Source organism: Hyperolius riggenbachi, chromosome 1 (genome assembly GCF_040937935.1).
Source record: "Hyperolius riggenbachi isolate aHypRig1 chromosome 1, aHypRig1.pri, whole genome shotgun sequence".
In the NCBI taxonomy this organism is placed as follows: Eukaryota; Metazoa; Chordata; class Amphibia; order Anura; family Hyperoliidae; genus Hyperolius; species Hyperolius riggenbachi.
In genome coordinates this window covers 322,745,896-322,763,294 of record NC_090646.1, presented here as the reverse complement: position 1 = coordinate 322,763,294, position 17,399 = coordinate 322,745,896, and the positions used below count along the sequence as shown (strand labels likewise).

The window sequence follows — 17,399 nt, the reverse complement described above, 5'->3', positions numbered from 1 at the left end:
ATCCTGGGTCAATGTAAACTGGTATGTTATGAGAATTATCTGCACAAACAATAAAACATCCAGTTATCTTAAAGTGGACCTGATTGCTTGCACAGTACAGAAGGAAAACAGAGAAATGCACCTTGTATGTATTAGAGAATTTAGCTTGTCTAATTCCCCCTCATTTGTGTGTAATCACAAGTCGTAAATTGGACTCTTCCCTGTCTCCACGCGGCAGTTTTGCAGCCTCCTTCTGAAGCAGCTGCTCACTGTGACCATGTCTGGCTGTCTCCTTGCCTCTCCATGGGTCTTGGTAAGCCAGCTCTCTTACACTTGTGCATGGACTCTGGCACTTTATACTTGTTTAACTTATGTTTATATTTATTTAATTGACTATATATCACGCAATTTGGATGTACATTTGCATATATACGCACACATATGGTTTTGTATGTGTGTGTTTATGCACACATCTCTTCGCACAGGACACTTTTTTTGTTTACAGGACACTCTGCATTTAGCACTTTTGATTATATGTTTGTACGTTTATGCATTTGTATTTGTATGCACTTATGTGACTTATGTAATATGTACACCTAAATACATAGTTCTGATGGGGTGTTAATTTCACTCTTGCTGGCCACCCAGTATGAGACTTTTTGACATTATATATATATATATATATATATATATATATATATATATATATATACATACAGGACCTTCTCAAAAAATTAGCAAATTGTGATAAAGTTCAATATTTTCTGTAATGTACTGATAAACATTAGACTTTCATATATTTTAGATTCATTACACACAATTGAAGTCGTTCAAGCCTTTTATTGTTTTAATATTGATGATTTTGGCATACAGCTCATTAAAACCCCAAATTCCTATCTCAAAAAATTTGCATATTTCATCCGACCAATAAAAGAAAAGTGTTTTTAATACAAAAAAGTCAACCTTCAAATAATTATGTTCAGTTATGCACTCAATACTTGGTCGGGAATCCTTTTGCAGAAATGACTGCTTCAATGCGGCGTGGAATGGAGGCAATCAGCCTGCGGCACTGCTCAGGTGTTATGGAGGCCCAGGATGCTTAAGCTCATCCAGAGTGTTGGGTCTTCCGTCTCAACTCTCTCTTCACAATATCCCACAGATTCTCTACGGGGTTCAGGTCAGGAAGGTTGGCAGGCCAATTGAGCACAGTAATACCATGGTCAGTAAACCATTTACCAGTAGTTTTGGCACTGTGAGCAGGTGCCAGGTCATGCTGAAAAATGAAATCTTCATCTCCATAAAGCTTTTCAGCAGATGGAAGCATGAAGTGCTCCAAAATCTCCTGATAGCTAGCTGCATTGACCCTGCCCTTGATAAAACACAGTGGACCAACACCAGCAGCTGACATAGCACCCCAGACCATCACTGACTGTGGGTACTTGACACTGGACTTCAGGCATTTTGGCATTTCCCTCTCCCCAGTCTTCTTCCAGACTCTGGCACCTTGATTTCCGAATGACATGCAAAAGTTGCTTTCATCCAAAAAAAGAACTTTGGAGTGGACCACTGAGCAACAGTCTAGTGCTGCTGCTTCTCTGTAGCCCAGGTCAGGCGCTTCTGCCGCTGTTTCTGGTGCAAAAGTGGCTTGACCTGGGGAATGCGACACCTGTAGCCCATTTCCTGCACACGCCTGTACATGGTGGCTCTGGATGTTTCTACTCCAGACTCAGTCCCCTGCTTCCGCATGTCCCCCAAGGTCTGAAACCGGTCCTTCCCCGCAATCTTCCTCAGGGTCCGGTCACCTCTCCTCGTTGTGCAGCGTTTTCTGCCACACTTTTTCCTTCCCACAGACTTCCCACTGAGGTGCCTTGATACAGCACTCTGGGAACAGCCTATTCGTTCAGAAATTTCTTTGTGTCTTACCCTCTTGCTTGAGGGTGTCAATGATGGCCTTCTGGACAGCAGTCAGGTCGGCAGTCTTACCCATGATTGCGATTTTGAGTAGTGAACCAGGCTGGGAGTTTTTAAAAGCCTCTTTTGCAGGTGTTTACAGTTAATTAGTTGATTCTGATGATTAGGTTAATAGCTCGTTTAGAGAACCTTTTCATGATATGCTAATTTTTTGAGATAGGAATTTTGGGTTTTCATGAGCTGTATGCCAAAATCATCAATATTAAAACAATAAAAGGCTTGAACTACTTCAGTTGTGTGTAATGCATCTAAAATATATGAAAGTCTAATGTTTATCAGTACATTACAGAAAATAATGAACTTTATCAGAATATGCTAATTTTTTGAGAAGGACCTGTATATAGACTGTATTAGGTGTAGGGATGGCCCGAACGGTTCGAACGCGAACTTGTGTCGAATCACGAACCTTATGCGAGTTCGACCAGCCCTCTATACTACATCATTGGGCTAAACTTTGACCTTCTACATCACAGTCAGCAGACACATGGCAGCCAATCAGGCTGCACTTCCTCCTAGACCCTCCCCCTCCCCTTATAAAAGCAGCGTTGGCCATTTTCTCACTCTGTCTGCTGTGATATTAGTGAGAGAAGGAAGAGACATTGGAGAGATAGGGAAAGCGATAGTTAAGAGGTCTGTTAGCTTGCACCTTGCTGATATTTGTTTAAAGCACCCCAAAACAGCTCTTTTGAGAGCTAATGTTCTTGTTATGAGTTTTTGTTTCAGTGCCTAGTGTGACTGCCGCACATTGTATTATAATACCAGTCACTGCATACCTTTCACTGCATCTGTGTGACAGCACGCTGTTTTATATATCAGTCCGTGCATACCTTTCACTGCACCTGTGTAACTGCACATTGCTATACCAGAGGTCACTGCAACCTTTTCATTGCACCTGTGGCCTCGCTCTTTCTGCCTCCTACGTCCCTCTAAAGGCCCATACACACGTCAGATTTTTGCGAACGACCGGCGGATCGCTCAAGACCAGTCTTATCACCCGAACGACGGACTGTACACATGCCCGATTTGGCGTGCGGACGACTGAAGGACGGGACGTTCAAACGACCCGTTGTTCACAAAAATCCGATGTGTGTATGGGCCTTAAGTGAACATGTTACGCTTAGAGTGACGTAATGTAAACAAACTCATGGCTGCCATCTTGTGGCCAAATAGTAAAACTACATCTACATTAAAAAAAAAAACATATTGTGAGAGATCGCGGAAAAGCCGCCGCGAGTGCTACTGAGCAGGCGGCTGATTCCGCGTCCAGTGCAGCGGTTTGCACGCGGAAGCGGGTGTCTGGCGGCAGAGCGGGATGCGGAAAAGCCGCCGCATGCAACAACAGTCTGGTGGCTGATTCCGCGTCCAGTGCAGCGGTTTGCACGCAGCAGCATGCAGCTGGTGTGGCTGAGCCTGTTAGTTCACACAGGTTTAGAGCTACGTGCATGCGTGCCAGAAGTCAGGACCTTTATGCCAGCAGGAGATGTGTCAGCTGATCAGGATGATCAGCTGATTCCTGCTGGACTCCTGATTGGCTGAGTGGTGCAGGCGGTGCGGCAGAGTCCTGCAACTATATATACAACTTGCTTGTCAGTTGCTGGTTGTCTGCCATTGCGATCACTACGTGGAAGCACTCAGACCTTTAGTCAGATCCTACAGTGTGTTAGAACCAGGTGGACCTGGGAATTCACACTTAGCCAGATTATTTGAATTGTATTCTGTTTATGCTTAAGCTAGTTCCAGGGTGTAGAGACCAAGGACCTCACGCCCAGCTTAGGGAACTGTGTTATCATCTGTGTTATACTTCAGACAAGTTCCAGGGTGCTGAGACCAAGGACCTCGCACTCAGATTAGGCATTGTTTGATATCTGTTATGACTTATCGCTTTTCTGACTACTCCTCTGTCTTCTGATTCGGTACCTCGCATATCTGATATACCGTTTCCAGACTCTGCTTGCCTTGGATACCGAATCAGCTTTCTGTCTTTGTACTTTATCTGTCAGTGTGTTACCGACCAGGCGTGCCCGACCTCGAGAGCTATCTCTCCCCTTAAGAGATAGTCTCCAGACCAGATAGTGACATCCACCTTCAGTTGTCACTCACTCCCTGGTCCTTCCTACCTCCAGCCTGACTCCTCCCCTTGGAGAGCCTCAGGCTGCTGAAAGGTTCCTGTGCCTTTCCGAGCAGTATTCCAGCACGCTGGTGCATTGCTCAAAGTATTACTGTTACACCAAACACTCACATACCTATAGGTGTCCAGAGGTTAGCAATATATCTGTATTATCGGTGATGCTGCAGATCATCAATAATCAGGTATATATCTGCATTTTTGGTGATACTGCAGATCACCAATAATCAGATTCTCTCTGCGTGCTGACACCAATCGTTACACATATATTTACATAAAAAAATTACTATTTACATCCCACCTTCCCAAAATTACCCAAATAAATGTTTAATAAAAAAAACCACATTACAATAATAAATTAGAAAAAAACGTAAATATTTACCTAAGTGTCTAAACTTTTTAAATATCTATGTAAAGATGAAATATTTCTATTTTTTTTTATTATAAGCTTGTAAATAGTGATGGATGCAAAACAGAAAAAATGCACTTTTATTTCCAAATAAAATAATTCTTTTTTTTAATATACTAGTGAGCTATACTTGAGGTAGCCGCCGCAGAGGATTTCTCTGCCCCGGGAGCGATTTTTTGAATTAAATTTGCTTTATCCTTTGCAGCTAGTACTTCACTAGCTACCATTGTCCCCCAAGTCCCTCCGCTCTTGTTTGATCGCCCCCCAATCGGCACCGTTATACGTACCCCCGGATCCCGCGATGGTACAGCCTCTCCAATCAGCTCCAGGCTTTGCTATGGGGAGGATTGGAATTGCGCATGACGTGATGATGATGTTGACGTCAGACGTCATGTCCGATTGTCAGCATAGTGACGACTGAAACTCATTGGGAAGGTTGCAGCTCTTGCGGGATTGTGGCTAGGTAACGTATAGCGGCAGCGATCGGGGGGGATCAGAAAGGTGTGGGGGGACTTGGGGAACAATGGTAGCAAGCCTAGTGCTAGCTATAAGGAATAAAACAACTTTAATTCAAAAAATCCCTCCCGCGGACGCAGCCTCAGAAACTGTGCACCGCCAGGGAGGTTAAAAACGGGCTCTAGGCCTGTCACCGCCGCGCACACACGCCCGCCCCCCTGGCCCCATCGTCCTTCTCCTCCTTCCCGGTGTCATCCTCCCAGCTGTGCGTCCCTGTTGCCCTAGTAACCACAGGGACAACGCAGAGCAAGCCGGCTGAACTGCACGCACATTCGCAGTTCAGTTTTCACATGGACACAGGAACAAATTATGACGCAGGGATTATTATACAGGATTTCCTACAAGGCCTTCTTTACTACTATGTACACCTACAATGTTTCTTACCTCCTCTTGTGATACTTAATCTCTATGATTGACAGACCATAAAGTCTTTGCACTAATCTCCCTTATCTACTAGCTGGGTGTGTTTGACTCTAGTCATTCATACTTGAATATTATAATTGTATGATTAGTGACTGGATGATACATCACCACGCTAGTGAATGTTAAGGTACATTCACACGTCAGATTTTTGCAAACGACCGATGAAGCGGATCGTTCAAGTTCAGTCTTATCAACTGAACGACAGACCGTTCAAACGACCGGACGTTCAAATGTCCAAACGACCGGTCGTTTGTGAAAATCCGACGTGTGTACGAGCCTTTAGACAGAATCAGAATTGTTTTATTTCACCAAGCATGACTGGGTCATGCCCGGTATTGGGTTTGGCACGATACTTGCTCAGTAGATGCAAGAGGTAGGAAGATAGATGCAGTTTACAGAGCAACAGTAACACAGTGTTAGAGAGAAAGGTATAATACACATGCAATGATTTAACAGCAGCACTAAAACATAATTCAAACACTAATAAGTTCTACCAAATGTGGCGTGAGAAAGTCTGATCAGTTAAATAATAATTGTCCGATTGACTGGTTGTCCAAATCCATTACTCTAGTCACAACTCAGCGGGTGGTCGAGCGCTGTTGGAGGATAGAAGAATGTGGAGGGAGTTCAGGAGGCTAACGGCTGAGGGGAAAAAAAAGAGTTCCTATGTCTGGTGGTCTTGGTGGAGATGACCCACAGCCTCTGGCCCAATAGTAGTGTGCTAAAGAAGCAGTGACCCGAGTGAGAGGGGTCACTTTCTATCCTCAGTGCCGTTGTGCGCAGTCTTGTGTTGTATAGGTGGACAAGGGAGGGCAGGGATCTCCCGATGATCCTCTCCGCCAACCTGATGACTCTCTGTAATTTGTGCTTATCACTGGCGTTGGAGCCAGCGTACCAGACCAGGATTGAGGAGCAGAGAATCGATTCAATGGTGGCAGTGTAGAAACATGTCAGAATCTCAGCTGGCAGAGGAATTAAAGTCTCTGCTGGGTTTTCCTCTGGGTGGCAGTGATGTTGGGTCTCCAGCTGAGGTCACATGAGATGGTAGAGCATCGGAGGTGCGCAAAGGGCACTCTAGCCACTTTGGGTACCATTGATGTGGATTGGAGGAGGTGTGGGAGCAGACTTCCTAAAGTCGATGATCAGCTCAACGGTTTTGGCTGTGTTGAGCACCAGACTGTTCTCTTAGCAGCTGGAGAGGATATGTTACTGGTGCAGACAGTATGCCTGGGTGTTATCCTTGGTGATTGTAACGATTGTGGAATTCTCTCCGTGATCAGCGCACAAGACGTGCACTGACACTGCGGAAATCCTCCACAAGCGTATAATTTGAGGGAACCCAGCAAAAGGTGCAATGCACCTGTAGAGGGAAATTCCTGTCGGCAGGTGGAGCTGTGGAGTGCAGAGGAACAGCTCCTCTGCTCTGCCACAGACGCAAGACAGGAATTGCACGAAGGGAAGAAACGCAGGGCAAGATAGCCCTGAAAGGGAGAGATCAAAATGACAGAGGGTATGTGTGTCCACCAATCTAGTCGCCACCCTGCGACGATGAACACACAACCATGAAGAACAGGTGAGAAGGCAATCGCCAGAGATGGCGATTGCTAACAGCGACACAAGACTGAATAAGCACAGATGAGGAATGTATGTATGTCCACCAATCTAGCCGCCACCCTGCGACGGCGGACACACAACAAAGCAAACCGAGTGAGAACGCAATCGCCTGAGAAGCGATTGCGAATGAGATTGAGCAAAGGGACAGATTGTATGTGTGTGCACCAAACTAGTCGCCAACCCGCGACGATGCATACACAACAGCAGATATGAAGTAGGAACGCAATCCTGGCAGAGGCGATTGCCAGAGGGGACACAAGGCTACAGCAAGGCAGAGCACGAGAGTAGCAAAGGCACAGCAAATGGCATACTTGGAGAAACTGCCAATTCTGTCCCTCAGACAATAGGGGCGGACTTCAGCAGCCTGAGGTCAGATTGTTAAGGGTGGAGCAACCTCTCTTGTTACCATCCACACCCTCTGGCGGAGAAAGGGTTAAAACCGACTGACACTCAGCCTGGAGAGAGAGACCCCAGCCATCCTGTACCATCATGGATTTGGGCTGGATGATAAAAGGATTAATACTTATTCCACAGAACTTTCCAGAATTGGACTACATATCTTCATATCTTCTGTGGGACGTAGTATTGCAAAGGACACGGTAACTTGACAAACTGCTCAGACTGTAATAGGCTATTATTTTCATATTGAACCCTTATTATTTCTGTATCCATTTGTTTCTATTGCTATATTTTGTTCTGCATTATTTCTTTAAATAAACGATTAAAAAATCGTTCGTCTAAGTGCTGTTTTGAAACAAATTTCCGCCAAAAGAATTCACATCTTCAAAGAGAGACATGTTACCATAACTGTTTTGATATTAAATAATTGTTAGTTTTGCTATCTCTAGAAAGGTTGTCAAATTAACCCTTTTTCCTACAGGATTTAGCTAGAGTTAGAATTACCGCATTCGCACGCTTTTATTGCAGATTGGTGGCAGCGACCTGGCTTCTATATGAGAGCACAGATTGTATTGATTGTATATACAATCGAAATTGGACTGTGTGTGGACTCACCAACCAATCCAAAAGGTTACTTTGCCTGCGGTTCTGACTGTCTTCAGGATTTCCTCAGGGTCTGAGGCTTTATGGTAAACTGCAGCAAAGGGAACAGGAATTGGTGGGTGACTGTGCATACGTCACACTTATGACTAAATAGAGTGCACCTGTGTGTAATCTAATGTCAGTACAAATAAAAATGCTCTGTGATGGCCTCAGTGGTTGTCTAAGAGAATATTGGGAGCAACAACACCATGAAGTCCAAAGAACACACCAGACAGGTCAGTGTCAAAAACCTAAGCAGTTTTTGCCTTTTTCATGATTGTTAACTCAGTAAAGGACCAGCCTTTAAAGCGTTGCTATCATATAAATCCGGCATAGTGGGGTCTGAACCCTCTATAACAGTAATTATAGATTGACGGTATACCTTGAAATGAATCAGAGCACTCAGTATATGATTTTATATAAAAAATTGTATTTACTTATCATACAGCATATATACAAAATATGAACAGTTCCAAGTAGTGTTTCCTTCTAACAGTATTCCATCTCATCATGGCCTATATAGCCAAGCAATCATCCATCTTCTAAGTACATTCAAAAAATAATATAACAGTTGTGTTATGTAGAGTAAGATCAATAGTAGTCTCATCTGTATCAATAGCTGTGTATCTAGTAGTAGAAATAGCATAAAAAATAGTTACTTCTTGCTAACTTCTTATCAGAACTTAATGTTGAAAAACTAATAAAGTAAATCACCAGAATATTAAGCATATTACCCCTTCTCTGTCATCTCTTCAGCATCTAGAACCACGTGTGGGAAGGTAGCTTCTGCCTCATGTGTCTTCTCAGGTGATTGTTGGGCTCCTGCAAACTATGAGCTCCCAGCTCCTACTTTTATAGGGGCAGGATGCAATATGGCTGCCTAATCTGGAATTTCCATGCATCCCAGGTTCTGATTGGCTAAAGCTTCCGTGCGTCAAACGCTATCTATGTTTTGAATACCTAAATCACAATATTATTGTTTATAAATTCTTAATTACCTTATCTTGTGGGAATTTACGTAGGTTTGCAGTGTTTACACATTCTAATCAGGTCATTTCTGACGCAGTTAATTAAAAATGGACGTCACCAGCCATCTTGTCTGCTGGCTGACTTTTTTGACCCAGACATGGACTTCCAAAAACATTAAACAATGTAATTCATGAAGCATTACTGATAAAATGTTCTCTGCTAATTCGTTTTTGGAATGTGTCTGTACTTTCTGAGGTCAACTTGACACTATAACACTGTACACAGACCTGTAAGAGCCTTCAGCAATTTAGGACTTATTGAAACATACAGAGCTTCTAATATACTTATTTAAATATAAAGTTTATTTTATAATTCTTCTTAAAACAATTAATCATATAAGAAATAATTGTCTATATATTTGTCTTTCTTATAAAATAAATATTATATGTCTAACCGGCAGATGTCGCTATCTCATCATAAATAACAATCTATTAATAATAATTTTCAGACTATGAAACCACCAGGTGGCATCATTGAATCATATTTAACTAATTGGGAAAACACCTTCTTTGTTTTATTTTCTTCATATTTTGACTTTCTGTCTTGGAAATGTTTATCTTTTCTTGCTGGCCTTGGCCTTCAAGCAAAGGAACATGTAAACAATTGTCTAGCTTACAAGTTAAAATAACCTTATAAAAGTTTCACTGTCTCTAATTGTCACTGACAGAATCTATTACTTTGAATTGCGTTTAATGCTGGATTCTATCATATAGGTTTAACAATAATTATTTATTTCTTTAGAAGGACTGTATTGATTATTAATGTTTATATATACATACACATATGACAGTTTTTCCATCATAAATAAGACCGCTAGAATTCTGACATCCCCCCTTGCAGGAAAATGATGGCAGATGGTTAGCAATCTCCGTAGTTATATTTCTCCGGGAAAAAAAATATCTATAATCAAAATTAAAAGTAATGCAATCTTTCATTCATGCAAAACCTTGCTCATTAAGTAGCGTTGTCAGCTTTGTTGCCTGCCTGACAATAGACTCAATAGTAAGATTAATATCTTCTCTAATAAACATTTTTTGCTGGTCTAGATATGGCTATAGTCTTTATATATGACATATGTATGGATTCACCCTTGAATCTGTATGAATCTGTAGTTTCTATCACAGTGTTAGCTTGTATAGATATGTAGGGAAATTCTAGGCAATATTTGTCACCCATTTTAAGACATATAGTAAAACTTAAAGTTAAAAATGTATAAACAGGAATTATACCGTTCATGTGGTCCCTAGGTTCTTTGGAACACAATGCATTCAAAATATTATTGTTAGCTTACAATAGGTTAATTAGTTAGTTGGTTAGTATTATGTATTAATACAGTTAATTACACCTTTCTTATACCACAAGGTTTCTTTCACAAATGGTATGTAGCAGAATAAAGTATGTGTACTTTGCCAGCAGAATCCCATAAAATAATGTCATCTTTCTATTTAAATATAGATATCATATAAAAAATGTAAGCATTGAAAAGTTCTTTAGCAATTCAAATTGCAAGCTAGCTAGTTGCAGTAGCTGTTTTCAAATATATTCTCAATAAAACATATATTAACATCTCATTGTTGAAGTTGCTTCTCCACTTCATGTTTCCAGTATTTTGGAGTAATTCTCTCTCTTGGATTTATCAGGATCTTTACCACTGATTCAAACTTTTATGTTGTAGACTATCAGCACTCTTGTATGTAAATCTTGGCATGTTTATTTTCTCAAAAAGTCAAATGTGATAGATTATCTTGTAGATTAAGTTTGATATATGACTGTTTTCTTGTTAAGCACAGTCTCTTCTCACGACAATATTTGATGTAGTTACATGCTTGATCCTGGATATGTCATGTGTAGATTTTCTCTCTGATTGAAGTAGTTAATTGTCCATGTATTGCATATTGGAATGTTTCTGAAGAATATTTTCTTTAACTTCATGAGAGCAGCACAGTGGTGTAGGGGTTAATGTTCTCGCCTTGCAGCGCTAGGTCTGAAAGGAGTTTGTTTGTGCTCTCGGTGTCTGTGTGGGTTTCCTCCGGACACTCTGGTTTCCAACTCTTCAGATAGTACTGGAATGGCTAAGTTGGGCATCATCTTCAAAGATAAAGGCTGTATGAGCAAATCCAGCAGTCACTCTTGTTCAGGCGCTTGGCATACTGTTAATGCATCAAGTTCAATTTATTTTGAAATCATTCTTGTAAGTTGCAAAGTTCAGATTTTGTAGTCATCAAATGTATCAGGATAAAGGGAGGGGGGACACCAAGAGCCCAATAGTGTGATATTGTATAGATGATAATTAATAATGAGTAATATAACAATTTAATGCTTACAAACCAGGGTTACCATTAGGCAACCACTGTGAAGGCAGGTGGGGAGATTAACCTGACCCCACTCAGGATTAAAAGTCGCTCTCTGTAGATGGGAAGAAGATGGGTACAACCCTCCACCAAGGGTGGACTTAGCAATATGTAGAAGCTTTCCAGAGGTGCCAATAGCATAAAAGTCACTTAAACGAGCTTAAAACCGATGGGGCAGTGGTGGGCCTATCCCATCCATGCAGACAAAGCAAACAAAGGAAGGACTGTGGCATCAACAGTCAAACAACAATTTTATTTATACTCCACGGTAAAAATAGGCAAAGCGTTTCACGGGCTCAATCCCGCTTCATCAGGCCAATCAAAAAGGAGCATACAGCTTAACAGCATCAAAACCACACTGAGCGCTCAGTGTGGTTTTGATGCTGTTAAGCTGTATGCTCCTTTTTGATTGGCCTGATGAAGCGGGATTGAGCCCGTGAAACGCGTTGCCTATTTTTACCGTGGAGTATAAATAAAATTGTTGTTTGACTGTTGATACCACAGTCCTTCCTTTGTTTGCTTTGTCTGCATGGATGGGATAGGCCCACCAATGCCCCATCGGTTTTAAGCTCGTTTAAGTGACTTTTATGCTATTGGCGCCTCTGGAAAGCTTCTACATATTAAATGTATCAGGTACAGCAAACCCCATTGTATGGGTATTTTTGCGGATAATTGATATTGTCCTCAGCACCTATGAGAAAAAATAAAAAGGAAAAGGAGAGAAGGGAAAAACACAAAAAATGTAATATGCAACATTCTGGTGAATTTTCAGCATAAAAAAAACTAAACTAACTACTACCTTCCCACTTGTGGTTCAAAAAGAAAAAAATATTGTGATGCTATATGGTGCTGGGTGCATTCTTACTAGTTTGCTCTAGTGTTCAAACTTATAACAGCAGGTTCCTTCTCTTCTTGCCTATGCCTTTTCTTAAGTTCACCTTAGTTTGTCTTTTAAAAATCAAAGTAATATTATCCATTTTCTGTAACTGTTGAGATATGTCTTCTCTTTGAAAAGTGTTCATTTTCTTCTTCTGAAATAAAAAACGTTCACGTTTTTAAGCTGTGTATTAAAGTCTTCATTGGTGGCTTCATGCGTGTCATGGCTTTTTCCATAGCTTGACATCAATAAGTAAATCCTTGTCCATTTACAAAAACATTTTCTCTTGTTATCTGTTCATCACTTTAGTAAACTGTTGTCCTCAGCGTCACCCTTTTTGAATAGAGTATTCATCTTGAAACTGTTCTTCTTGAACTTCATCAGTCGATTACCTAAGGCATGGATTTCTCTTCCAGTCTCTTGGTGTACATAACTTCTTTTCTCCTTCCTGTATTTATAAGTCTTCATCAATCCAGGCTTCATTCTTCACATTAGGCCTTTAATCATCTTGTACATATAATGTAGTTTAGTGTAGTCTTCTGTAGTACCAGCTTGATTGCTGTATTTCATTATTGTGAACAGTTATCTCCTTGTTTCTCCTGTAGTATGGATTTCTTCCTGTAACTTCTCATAAGTCTTTATTGCATCTGCTTCTGTATTTGTAGCATGGCAGTATATCGCTGCATAGGTAGAAAAATCTATATCTTCCACATCTTCTTCATTTATGGATCCAAAAATAGACTATCTATGTATATTTATCTTCTTCTAAAACTGGGAGATCTTGACATCTTAGTCTTGATCTTGAAATCTTGATATGATGTAACAGTCTCTATTGTACTTTCAAATGTCTATCAAAACCTTCTTTCACTCATCTTCTGGTATTTTCTATGTCAAAAATCTGTCCTCTTCTAGTTCATCAGATTCATCTGTAAAAACTGAATATCTCCATATATTATCTCTGATAATCTCATTTATCTTTTAACCTGGTGTCTTCTTCTGTCTGGTCTTCTTTTCTTGTATTCCTTCAGGCCCACTTTTCTCTTAGTGCTTCTCGATCTTCTCTCAGCTGGTGCGTCAACCAGTGGTTGGAGTTGTTAAAGAAGTAAAAGTACTTTTTAGTCCTCACACTTCTCTGGTTACTCCAGTTCCAATTGTTTCTTCTTCAGCTGTTTTCAGATCAGAGCTTCTTATAACATAGCCTCATCAAATGGCTTGTCTTCATGTTGATGTCTTTGCATAGTCTTCTAGCATGTAGCTTTCATCGCTTATCTTAGCGGGTTTGTTCTGGGTGCCTGCAAGGAATGCTTGTTTGGAGTCTTCTTTGGTTCAGACAAAAGAGATTATCTTGTGAGACTTCCAAGCTTCAATAGCAACATTTTCAACTCTTCTGTAGGCAAACCTTCTTAGTATAATGTAGTCACAAAAATAAAGTCTCTTAATGTTTCTTAATAGTATCTAGCCTCAAAAATGAGTAGAAATTTCCCCCCTTGAGGCTAGGACTATAAAAATGAAAAACCTTTTTGTTTAACGGTCACTTCTGTATGTTCATCCTTTACATCTCAACATGGCAGCTGCTATATCTGAGTCTTCATTACTCCTTTAACTTCTCATGATAAAAAAAAATTAAAAACAAACAAAAAAAACCACTTGAACCTTCACTAGTGCATTCTTCTTCTATTTCCTTCTAGGCATGTTGATTAACTTCTGTATAAAAGACTATAGTAGGCTTTTTTCCCTACTTTCTTATCTTCAACAAAAAAACTGAGATCAGCAGTCATATAAAAAAATCTTTCATTTGTAGTCTGAGAGAAAAAAAAAATCAAGTGTCATATCTCTTTAAGTCTATTTCTGAATGCATGTTGTGTTGCTGTCAGTTGGAGGATTGTCTTCTCTTGTGTCGGCATCTGGTAGTGCTAGCCACACACTAAAGATTCTTGTTCTCATAAAAAAATAATACAAAAATAAAAAATAAAAACCAACATTTTTTCTTACATCGCATTTACTGTATGTATGTTGTAACTTGTCTTGTGTCTGCAGTCTTCCACTTTAAAAGTGCCATACATATTTAAAACAGGATTTTTCCTTTCTTTCTTCCCAAAAAAAAAAAAAAAAAAAATTATTTATATATATATATATATATATATATATATATATATATATATATATATATATATATATATATATATATATATATATATATATATATATTTATTTATAGGAGCCTTTGCTTTCATCACAAAGTCTGTTCAATTCTCTAGTATAAAAAAACAATGTTAATTCTTTTGATAGTAGAATCTCTTCATATATAAAAAATGTTCTTTGACAAAAACTGCTGTCTCATATTTCTTTTTCACTGAGCTTTTCTCAAAAAAATTTCTGCACTTCTAAGGTAGCCATTTTCATAATGTATAGCTATATATTCTGCTTCAGTATGCTGCTCCAGTGTAATCTGCTTCATTTTGTCAGAAAAATACATGTAACGCTATTTCTTTTCTTAGGTTCAATAGGCCAAAGTATTTATTTTCTCTTCTACGTCTTTTCGTAGACTATAAACTGAGTGTGCTCATTATCAATTCTCTTCTATGAGACTTTAAATCATAAGAATATCTTCCTTCTTTGCTTCAGATGTTTGGATGCTTCATATGCATATCCAACTGTATATATGTGTATAAGTACTTTTTTATTCTCTTATCGCAATAGAAAACTATGGTCTATATTTCCACCATAGAAAGTATTTTTCAAGATAACAATCAAGATAACCATCAACTGTTGGGCGCCAACTGTCAAAAACCTAAGCAGTTTTTGCCTTTTTCATGATTGCTAACTCAGTAAAGTACCAGCCTTTAAAGCGTTGCTATCATATAAATCCGGCATAGTGGGGTCTTAACCCTCTATAACAGTAATTATAGATTGACGGTATACCTTGAAATGGATCAGAGCACTCAGTATATGATTTTATATAAAAAATTGTATTTACTTATCATACAGCATATATACAAAATATGAACAGTTCCAAGTAGTGTTTCCTTCTAACAGTATTCCATCTCATCATGGCCTATATAGCCAAGCAATCATCCATCTTCTAAGTACATTCAAAAAATAATATAACAGTTGTGTTATGTAGAGTAAGATCAATAGTAGACTCATCTGTATCAATAGCTGTGTATCTATTAGCTGTGTAAAACTTATAGTAATCTTCTTAAAGAAATTTCATAAAAAATAGCTTCAAAAAAAACTTCTTGTTAACATCTTAATAAAACTTAATGCTGACAAATTAATAAAGTAAATCACCAGAATATTAAGCATATTACCCCTTTTCTGTCATCTCTTCAGCATCTAGAACCACGTGTGGGAAGGTAGCTTCTGCCTCATGTGTCTTCTCAGGTGATTGTTGGGCTTCTGCAAACTATGAGCTCCCAGCTCCTACTTTTATAGGGGCAGGATGCAATATGGCTGCCTAATCTGGAATTTCCATGCATCCCAGGTTCTGATTGGCTAAAGCTTCCGTGCGTCAAACGCTATCTATGTTTTGAATACCTAAATCACAATATTATTGTTTATAAATTCTTAATTACCTTATCTTGTGGGAATTTACGTAGGTTTGCAGTGTTTACACATTCTAATCAGGTCATTTCTGACGCAGTTAATTAAAAATGGACGTCACCAGCCATCTTGTCTGCTGGCTGACTTTTTTGACCCAGACATGGACTTCCAAAAACATTAAACAATGTAATTCATGAAGCATTACTGATAAAATGTTCTCTGCTAATTCGTTTTTGGAATGTGTCTGTACTTTCTGAGGTCAACTTGACACTATAACACTGTACACAGACCTGTAAGAGCCTTCAGCAATTTAGGACTTATTGAAACATACAGGGCTTCTAATATACTTATTTAAATATAAAGTTTATTTTATAATTCTTCTTAAAACAATTAATCATATAAGAAATAATTGTCTATATATTTGTCTTTCTTATAAAATAAATATTATGTGTCTAACCGGCAGATGTCGCTATCTCATCATAAATAACAATCTATTAATAATAATTTTCAGACTATGAAACCACCAGGTGGCATCATTGAATCATATTTAACTAATTGGGAAAACACCTTCTTTGTTTTATTTTCTTCATATTTTGACTTTCTGTCTGGGAAATGTTTATCTTTTCTTGCTGGCCTTGGCCTTCAAGCAAAGGAACATGTAAACAATTGTCTAGCTTACAAGTTAAAATAACCTTATAAAAGTTTCACTGTCTCTAATTGTCACTGACAGAATCTATTACTTTGAATTGCGTTTAATGCTGGATTCTATCATATAGGTTTAACAATAATTATTTATTTCTTTAGAAGGACTGTATTGATTATTAATGTTTATATATACATACACATATGACAGTTTTTCCATCATAAATAAGACCGCTAGAATTCTGACATCCCCCCTTGCAGGAAAATGATGGCAGATGGTTAGCAATCTCCGTAGTTATATTTCTCCGGGAAAAAAAATATCTATAATCAAAATTAAAAGTAATGCAATCTTTCATTCATGCAAAACCTTGCTCATTAAGTAGCGTTGTCAGCTTTGTTGCCTGCCTGACAATAGACTCAATAGTAAGATTAATATCTTCTCTAATAAACATTTTTTGCTGGTCTAGATATGGCTATAGTCTTTATATATGACATATGTATGGATTCACCCTTGAATCTGTATGAATCTGTAGTTTCTATCACAGTGTTAGCTTGTATAGATATGTAGGGAAATTCTAGGCAATATTTGTCACCCATTTTAAGACATATAGTAAAACTTAAAGTTAAAAATGTATAAACAGGAATTATACCGTTCATGTGGTCCCTAGGTTCTTTGGAACACAATGCATTCAAAATATTATTGTTAGCTTACAATAGGTTAATTAGTTAGTTGGTTAGTATTATGTATTTATACAGTTAATTACACCTTTCTTATACCACAAGGTTTCTTTCACAAATGGTATGTAGCAGAATAAAGTATGTGTACTTTGCCAGCAGAATCCCATAAAATAATGTCATCTTTCTATTTAAATATAGATA

General features: G+C 38.9%; 1 protein-coding gene across 3 annotated transcripts in view; it reads right to left on the bottom strand.

The window, feature by feature from the left end:
- LOC137509743 (cyclic AMP-responsive element-binding protein 3-like protein 3) overlaps positions 1 to 17,399 on the bottom strand; it is a 638,953-nt gene that overhangs the window by 142,206 nt on the left and 479,348 nt on the right. The window lies entirely within an intron of this gene.